Here is a 10,127-nt window from a genome sequence, read left to right on the forward strand (position 1 = left end):
TTTTCCTTCATTTCAACCTTGGTGAATCTGACAGTTATGTGTCTTGGGGTTGCTGTTCTCAAGGAGTATCTTAGTGGTATTCTCTGTATTTCCTGAATTTGAATGTTGGCCTGTCTTGCTAGGTTGGGGAATTTCTCCTGGATAATATCCTGAGGAGTGTTTTCTAACTTGGTTCCCTTCTCACCGTCACTTTCAGGTACACCAATCAAATGTAGAGTTGGTCTTTTCACATAGTCCCATATTTCTTGGAGGCTTTGTTAATTTCTTTTCACTTTTCTTTCTCTAATCTTGTCTTCTCACTTGATTTCATTAATTTGATCTTCAATCACTGATATCCTTTCTTCTGCTTGATTGAATCAGCTATTGAAGCTTGTGAATACTTCTGGAATTTCTCGTACTGTGGTTTTCAGCTCTATCAGGTCATTTAAGCTCTTCTCTACACTGGTTATTCTAGTTAGTCATTCATCTGATCACTTTTCAAGGCTTTTAGCTTCTTTTTGATGGGTTAGAACATGCTCCTTTAGCTCAGAGAAGTTTGTTATTACCAACCTTCTGAAGCCTACTTCTGTCAATTTGTCAAACTCATTCTCCATCCAGTTTTGTTCCCTTGCTGGTGAGGAGATGTTCTTTTGGAGGAGAAGAGGCATTCTGGTTTTTGGAATTTTCAGCCTTTCTGCTCTGGTTTCTCCCCATCTTTGTGGTTTTATCTACCTTTGATCTTTGATGTTGGTGACCTACGGATGGGGTTTTGGTGTGGATGTCCTTTTTGTTGATGTTGATGCTATTCCTTTCTGTTTGTTAGTTTTCCTTCTAACAGACCCCTCAGCTGCAGATTTGTTGTAGTTTTCTGGAGGTCCACTTCAGATGCTGTTTGGGTATCACCAGCGCAGGCTGCAAAACCACAAAGATTGCTGCCTGCTCCTTCCTCTGGAAGCTTCATCCCACAGGGGCACCTGCCTGTATGAGGTGTCTGTCGGCCCCTACTGGGAGATGTCTCCCAGTCAGGTTACATGGGGGTCAGGGACCCACTTGAGGAGGCAGTCTTTCCGTTATTGGAGCTTGAATGCCATGCTGAGAGAACCACTGTTCTCTTCAGAGCTGTCAGGTAGGGACGTTTACGTCTGGAGAAACTGTCTGTGGCCTTTTGTTCAGATATGCCCTGCCCCCAGAGCTGAAATCTAGAGAGGCAGTAGGGCTTGCTGAGTTGTGGTGGGCTCTGCCCAGTTTGTGCTTCCCTGCCACTTTGTTTACACTGTGAGCATAGAACTGCCTACTCAAGCCTCAGTAATGGCAGACGCCCCTCCCCCTACCAAGCTCCCACTTGATTGATCTCAGACTGCTTCACTAGCAGTAAGCAAGGCTCCGTCGGTGTGGGATGCGCTGAGCCAGGCATGGGAGGGGATCTCCTGGTCTGCCGGTTGTAAAGACCGTGGAAAAAGCGCAGTATTTGGGCAGAAGTGTACCATTCCTCCAGGTATAGTCACTCATGGTTTCCCTTAGCTGGGAAAGGGAAATCCCCTGAACCCTTGTGCTTCCTGGGTGAGGCGATGCCCCGTCCTGCTTCGATTCACCCTCTGTGGGCTGCACCCGCTGTCCAACCAGTCTCAATGAGATGAACCAGGTACCTCATTTGGAAATGCAGAAATCACCTCTCTTCTGCATTGATCTTGCTGGGAGCTGTAGACTGGAGCTGTTCCTATTCAGCCGTCTTGGAAGTGATCCCCTTGTGTCCTCTTTAAGCTCTCACAACAATATGAGTGCAGTTGCTCCTGTTTATTCGCTGATCTTGCATGCATGCATGCGTGTGCACGTGGACACACACACGCACACTCGTTTTAGGGGTACACGTGATTCTCAGAGAGTGCAGTCTAAACTCATACGGAGAAAGAAAAAGAAACCTATCCCTAACTGCCTTGTAATTTGTAAGGTGTGATGCTTTCCACAGAGTCAGGCAACTATACTATTATGCCAAATAGTGTGGATTCCTTTCCTTTCTTCTCCCTTCCAAATTGCTTCCCTTTGGAATCTTGTGGAAACAGAGGGTCTAGTGCTGGACCATTGGGCTACTGGTAGCTGTCCCCTTAGTTACCCAAAGATGAGCATTGAGAGTGTTGCCTTGAGAAGGATTCCATTAAAATATTAGTCTAGATTTTGCAAGGCAGAAGGCAGGTGACTGACTTACTTTCCAGCTTACTCAGTTGACTGGGACAATGGGACTGTGGTCAGAAGGGCTGGGAGAGAAGAACTAGTTCCATCATAGAAGCAGGCAGAGGAAGCTCTGCTTTGCTTGGGGGTTGTGTTGCCAGCTGATGGTGTGGCAAGATTTAAAGGAGGGCTAAGAGCTCTCATGCCCAAAGATACCCTAACCTCTTCACCAGTCAAATTCTCACCACTAACAAGAGCTCAGTATGCTACAAATCTGGTTGTCTGGAAAGCAAAGTGGAGCCTTGGTCATGCTGTCTTTCTCAAGCTCTCTCCCAGAATACCTTAACTATGTTTGAGAATGTCCATCTCTTAACATCTCTGCTGATATTGTTAGAGACTTTTTAATCTTGAGTCACTCTTTTATGTAAGAAATATATGTGAAATACTCTAATTTTAATTCACATTTCCTTGATTACTAGTGAGATTAAACATCTTCTCATATGTTTATTGACGATTTGGGTTTTTTCTTCTACAAATTTCCTATTAATAGCCTTTGTTCTTTTTCTATTTGTGTAATTTAGGTTTCTCATATTATTAATTTGTAGAAATCCTTTAGGTATTCCTGAATATATAATACAAATAGTTGTTGATATAACTTCTCCCAGTCAGTTGCTTGTCTTTTCACTTTATTTTTTTAAGGGGGGGTTATGTGAGATTTTATATTTTTATGTAATTAAATTATTAATCTTTTTTTCTTATGGTTTGGCTTTTTGTATCTCATTTAATAAATCTTTGCCTACCCTTAGATCATAATGATATACAACTATATTTTCCTGTAAACGTTTCAGAGTTTTTTTATACTTAAGTATTTTAATCCATGTGGATTTTAGTTTTTTTATACAATATAAAATAGGGATATAAATTACATATATATATTTCCATTTGGAATCCATGTTTTAGAGTTATTTATTTGGATTATAATGCCACCTTTATTTATATGTGAGTGTGTGCATATATGCATGTGTGTGTGTATATATATACGTGTATATATGTATATGTGTGTGTTTGTATGTGTATACATAAATTATATCATATATAATTTATGTTGCTGGGTGCAGTGGCTCACGACTCTAATCCCAGCACTTTGGGAGGCTGAGGTGGGCAGACTGCTTGAGCTTAGGAGTTCAAGACCAGCCTGAGCAACTTGGTGAAACCCTGTCTCTACAAAAAATACAAAAATAAGCTGGTGTGGTGGTGTGCACCTGTAGTTCCAGCTACTTGGGAGCTGAGGATCCCTTGAGTCTGGGACTTTGAGGCTGCAACAAGCCGAAATCATGTCACTGCACTGCAGCCTGGGTGACAGAGTGAGACTCTGTCTCAAAATAATAATAATAATAATCAAATCAAACAAACAAAACGAATCAAGGGTCTGTTCTCTTCCATTGATCTGTTTGTCTATTTCTGCCCTAATACTCACAATTTTAATAATTACAACTTAACAACAGTAAGCCTCCATATCTAGAACAGTAAAATTCCGCTCCTTCTCTAACTTCTTTAAAATTGTCTTGACTATTATTTGCCTTTTACCATATTTTTGCATGTTTTAACATAATTGAGAACATGTTACATATATAATTTCATAACCTGCTACTTTTCACTTAACTTGATAACATATGCATTTTCAAATGTTATTAAAACTCTTGACATTTAAGACAGCTGAATAAAATATGATGCAGCACACAGGGAATAGCATAAGCTGTATCGTATTTTATTTAACCATTCCTGTATTGCTGGATAGTTGCTTTATTTCCATATTTTCTTGTTACAAATAATAGTACCATAGTGAACATCTCTGTGTATAAAGTTTTTCCATCTTTAGGATGATTACACTAGAATATATTCTCAGAAATAGAATATAATTAAAATTTTATTTTCAAGAGAATTAAAAATTCTCCCCAGGAATTTCTGAGGCCGTACATTTGACCAGGTCTTCATTAGCACTGAGTACTCTAATTTTTCAATTGAAAGATAAGCTCATCTTGTTTAATAATTCTGCCTCTAGCTGGCTCTGAAAAGACCACATTTTCTAACAACACTGAGCAGTATTCCTAATATTGAGGAAGGAATAGACAAACAATAATTGTTTGCATGGGGTGGCGTTTGAATGAGAGAGAGAAGGGCTTGAATAAATTAATCCCAAAGTGATTCTTCTATTTTCGTGTCAGGAATGAGGATATTTCTGTTGATAGTTAACTAACTATTCTCATTTCTTCCTCATGTTCCCTGATTTCGTATGCAGATTTTAGAATATAGGGCTTTTTGACAGATTATTTAAATCCCGGTGAGGTGGAACAGCATTCGGATTGTTTATAATGACTATCATCAGTGGCAAATTAGTTTAGCCTGTCTCAGAGTATTCTGTTTGACAGCTTCATGTTTATTTCACACTATAGAGGCTGAAAAAGAAAACACGTGTAAAAGAGAACTTATTTTATTTGTCATTTAATTAAATGAGTAAGAAACATAATCAAGAATGTGTTTAGGACCCTGTCCTGGCCACAAACAGAAGCTGACCCTGAAAGATGAAGCCAATTAGAGTTTCCTAGCAGGTTTGCTTTACTATTTTGTTTTTGACATACTAGTTTCTTTTTTATTGAACTCTGTCAAATTTGTATTTTTCTAGGAAGGAAATTTAAGAAATAAACAACTCATGGTAATTGCATGATTGCTTGACCTTTAGAATGTATTATCTGTGACCCATATCTTCTAGCCATGGGTTTTACAAATGATGCACTTTTACCTGTTACTTATTACAATCAAAAGGTTAAGAATTTTTTTTAACAGACTCATCCTTGCGCAGGCGCCATGCTAATCTTCTTTGTGTCATTCCAGTTTTAGTATATGTTTTGCCAAAGCGAGCATAAGAATAGTTTTAATGTTTCTGCAAATTTGCCTCTTGATGATCTGCTTGGATACTACTCTTTCTTTAGGGCCAACAGATGTTTTGTTCTAGGCCTGTCTGTTTCACCAGCTTCTAGTCAGTGTCTCTAATTAGTACAAAGTAGTGTTGGTAGCATAAACTGAACACAATAAGAAAGAGGAATTTATTCATAGGAAACACGTTATAATTTGCTTCCAGTAATCTGGTTTCACAGAGAACATGGGTATGTAACTGGGACTGGACACTTATCAACATGGGAAAGCAACCGTTCACCAAGCTCAACTACACGGGGGGTAGTGTAGGGAAGAGATTAGGAGAAGGGCTGCCTGTACCAGAAACTGCCTGGGTTTGTATGCTGATACCACTATATACTAGTTGTGTGATCTTGATCAAGTTTCTTAATCTCTCTGTGCCTCAGTTTACTCATCTGTGAAATAAAGTTGTCAGGATTAAACTAGTTAACATTGTGTACATTGTGTGGCACATGTAATTACTCAGTAAATATTTGTGATTATTATTAGTTTCTATGTGGAATCTTGAACAAAGTCCGAAGGTGGTGAACACATTGGGTCTCAGGGAGACTTCTAGGGTCTCAGTCTATTCCAAAAGAATTACATGTTAGTGTCACAGGTTGAGTTCCCTTGGAAGCAGCCTCTGAGATTAGCATGCAGGAACTGTTCTGAGATTAGCACTAGGGACTGTTCTTGAGAATATCACCCGAGGAAGGGAAGAAGCAGATCGGGTGGAGGGAGTTGTTGGGCTGTGATGTTGTGTTAACAAAAGCCTCAGCTAGCCACATGGGAGTCTGAAGCTGGTATGGCCCTTAAGAGTTGTTCTGAGTTGGGGCTAGAGGTAGAGGCCTTTATATTCCGCCATCAACCAGTCAGTGACTGTGGGCTTCCCCAAGGAAGCCAGTGTGACCTTGGGAGCAGAAGGCTGTCTATATCCAAGGTGGTTCTGGAAGAGGGCTGGCAGCTGAGGACAGAATGTCAGCAGCACTCCCAGCAGTTGGGGGAATAAACTCTTCAATCCTGAAGGCTTACGGGGGTGGTACATCACAGTATCCACTGTAGCCAGAGTTCCATCGTGACCTTTGAGGTCACTGACTCCAACCTCACCTCCCACTCCTGTCTCACTTGCTCATCTGGTATTTAAGCCACCTCTACGTGCCTACCTTACTGCACTTTGTCCCCATTAGTTCATTCTTCCACAGCTACTCCCTCTGCGGACCTTTAACTTTCTTGTCACTGTCATCCACTGTTTTTTTTTTTTTTCCCTGACCTCCTGGTCAGATCTTCACATTCATCCCTGACCCCTGACACACAATTGTCCTCTTCTGTTTAGATCTACTCCCATGCTAGGCAACTTCTCCATGTAAATGACCCAGTTAACAACACACTGGTTTCACAGTTCTTCATCACCCAGAGTAAGTCAACTTCTTTCCATCATCATTACCCGCTCCAGATCAAGCCAACTCTGTTTCTCACCAGGACAGCTGCATTTGCCTTTCCAGACCCACATGTGCCCCAGTTTAAGCTGTTCTGCAGCATTGGGAGTGTTCTCAAGACATTGATGATGTCTTTCCTGCCCTGCTTAAAACTCGTAGGTGACTTTCTGTTGCGTAGAGAATAAACCCTTAACCCATGGGCTGCAAGGCTCTCTATGTCCACATCTCTGGTTGCATCTTGCACCACTATTCACAGTACAGCATTCTGGCTGTACTGACTTTCTAATTTATTTGAAAACTCTGTGATCCTCTTGCTGTCTTTGCATGTGCATTGCTCTCCATCTCTAATAAACCCCCACCTCATCACCTAGTCAATACATGCTTCATACTTCAGAAGCCATTGAATCATCTCTCCCTTAAGGAAGACTTCCCTGATTCTCGAGACTGTATGGGGCCTCCTATTACAGGCTCTGGAAATACGTTTCCTTCTTCCCAGGACTTAGAACAAACTGCAATAATATATTTGCATGGTTTTGATTAATATTTGTCTCCTCCTCTAGCATATCTGGAACTGCTTGCCCTCAGATCTATTTCTTGTACTTTCCCTGTTTTGAACCCTGTTGCAGGCTATGGCTCCCAGCCTCCTGAGTCTATGAGCTTCAGGCTGGGTTTGCCTAGTGTCAGACAATACCAGGAAATTGGGGATTGGGGAGAAGAAGGAAGAGCTCTGACTCTCTCACTCTTTACTTTCACTACAGCTAAAAAACAGTTATATAGAAAATGCAGAAGCAGAATTTATAGATCTGTGTTTTATAGCAGTCTTTCATTGGAAGGTTATTATAATGTGTGTTTAATGTATATAATAATGTGTATTTCTTTCTCTTTCTTTTCTTCCTTTCTCCCACTATTCCCCGCTCCGTTTTCCTCCCCTCCCCTCCCTTCCCCTTCTCCTTCCTTCTTCCCTCCCTCCCCTCTTCCTCCCTCCCTCCCTTCCTTCTCCTCTTCCTTCCTTCTTCCCTCCCTCCCTCCCCTCTTCCTCCCTCCCTCCCTTCCTTCTCTCTGCTCTCCCTCCTTCCCTTCCTTCCTTCTACTCTTCCTTCCTTCTCCCATCCCCTCCCCTCCCCTCCCCTCCTTCCCTCCCTTCCCTCCCTTCCTCCCTCCCTCCTTTCTCTGTTTCCAGTTTTCTCTGTTGTCTTTGGAGTTGAGCCCAGTCTCTGCCCTCCACTGCAAAACCCCATTGCAGTGGTCCCTACATCTATCATGATGGTCCTGAATGAAGTCTGCCTTACTGTTCTTTACCAAGTGTCATGAACAATGTTTTCTTTCGGAGATGACAAGATGAATTAATAAGAAAATTAAATTAAATTAATTAATTAATTAAGGAAAACCCCCAGAAGGAATACAATACTGGGGCCGGGGTGGCTGGAGTTTAGTTCTGGCTTTTTGCATTTTATATAATGTCAGTTGTAAACTGTGATCTGATCTAAGCCAATTTGTTTTTGCATAAGTGTGAGCCAACTATATATACAAAGAAAAAGATACAGCCAACTGTATCTTTTTCTTTGATGAACACCACTTATGCAAAAACAAACTGGCTTAGGTCATAAAATTTGTGATATTTTACTGGTATTTTTGGGGGATTGATAATGGTAACCACCAAAAAGTTTAAGATGGATATATCTATATACTGGTATCAGGTTACCTTGACAGCAAGTCCAAATCTTAAGATCAATTTCTCTACACACACAGGTTTTATATATAAGAACTTATTAGCAAGCAGTCACAAAAATCGTGAACATCAACTGATTTGTAAAGTTGATGGAACCTTACACTGTCCTATTAGCTGTCACCATGACATCTGGTATGTACTTATAAAAATTAAAAAAAATTTTAAAGTTAGTTGCAGAAAAAATAGTTCTTAGTAGAAATTTAAAACAAATGATATGGAGTGGCAAGTCTTATTTACTGGTATTTATTTAAACCTTTCACTGTCCAAAAAGAATTTAAAGTGACTTATAGGGAAGAATAAAGATGCATATGAAATAGTTCACAAAATAAGAATGAAGAGGAAAATTATAAAAGAAAAAGGGTGGAAATAAATATGCCAACCATAAAACTCCTATAAAGATTTTCAATTCAGATTTTTTCCCCTGAGCACCAGATTCACATATCCTATTGCCTATTGGATTTGAATTATGATATTTGTACTTTGAGACAGGGTTGAATGTATGTTTGCATTAGTAAATTTAGGTTGCCCCTTAAGTATTATCAGTTACCCTAACCAGAAATCCACCTCTGAAGTGGGGTGAGCTAGTACTGTAATCAAGAAGCCCAGCTCCAGCACTATACAGTTGTACTATTAGACGTTCTTCTGTGTCTTTTTCTTTGATCAACACCAGAGCTTTAATTAGCATAATGAATGTTAAAAACAGTTTCACTGATAAAATTAATAGCCTAGAGGATGTTAGAAATGACATCTCAATGGAGAAATTAGTGATATTTTACTGGTATTTACTGAATAAAATATGTACTTTGGAGACACTCCTCTCTCTCATAAGACAGAGTGTAAGAAGATAGCAAAGTCCATAGTCTCAATCTTTATGAACAATACTTGAGATTTAATGTCTACATAGTCTTCTGTCCAGTCTTGGGGACTGAGGACTCTAGATACCTAATGCATTTGCCACAGGTGAACCTTTTTTTTTTTTCTTGAGACGGAATCTTGCTCTGTCGCCAGGCTGGAGTGCAGTGGCGCGATCTTGGCTCACTGTAACCTCCACCTCCCGGGTTCAAGCAGTTCTCCTGCCTCAGCCTCTTGAGTAGCTGGAACTACAGGTGCATGCTACCACACCTGGCTAATTTTTGTATTTTTAGTAGAGATTGTGTTTCACCATATTGGCCAGGATGGTCTCTATCTCTTGACCTCGTGATCCGCCTGCCTTGGCCTCCCAAAGTCCTCAGATTACAGGCGTGAGCCACCCCGCCTGGCCAGATGAACTTTTTATGAGAGTGTTTGTCTAGAGCCATGGCACCTACTGGTGTCTCCCCACTCACCTGACCTCTCTGGGATGCACTTCTTTTTTAAATTTTAATTTTTATGGGTATAAGTAGGTGTATATATTTATGAGGTAAGTGAAATATTTTGATACAGGCATACGGTGTATAATCACATCAGGGTAAATGGGTATCCATCACCTCAAGTATTTATAATTTCTTTGTGTTACAGACATTCCAATTATACTCTTTTAGTTATTTTAAAATGTACAATAAATTACTGTTGACTGTGGTCACCCTTTTGTGCTATCAAATACTAGATCTTATTCTTGCTATCTAACTATATTTTTGTCTCAATTAATCATCCCCACTCCTCTCCCCACCTGCCACCTGCCACCCTTCCCAGCCTCTGATAAACCATTCTTCTACTCTTTATCTCCATGAATTCAATTGTTTTAATTTTTAGCTTACACATAGGAATAAGAACATGTGAAGTTTGGCTTATTTCACTTAACACATGTCCTCCAGTTCCATCCATGTTGTTGCAAATGATAGGATCTCATTCTTTTTTAAGGCTGAATAGTGCTCCTGTCTATATAC

At 40.2% G+C, this 10,127-nt stretch overlaps 1 non-coding gene across 1 annotated transcript; it reads right to left on the minus strand.

Annotated features, from left to right (window-relative positions):
* Positions 1–4,960: 4,960 nt before the first annotated feature.
* LOC112625551 lies at positions 4,961–5,065 on the minus strand. Its single transcript, XR_003119642.1, has one exon. It is a non-coding gene; the product is annotated as a U6 spliceosomal RNA (small nuclear RNA).
* Between the last annotated feature and the right edge of the window lie 5,062 nt (positions 5,066–10,127).

The sequence above is a fragment of the Theropithecus gelada genome, chromosome 5, assembly GCF_003255815.1.
Source record: "Theropithecus gelada isolate Dixy chromosome 5, Tgel_1.0, whole genome shotgun sequence".
In the NCBI taxonomy this organism is placed as follows: domain Eukaryota; kingdom Metazoa; phylum Chordata; class Mammalia; order Primates; family Cercopithecidae; genus Theropithecus; species Theropithecus gelada.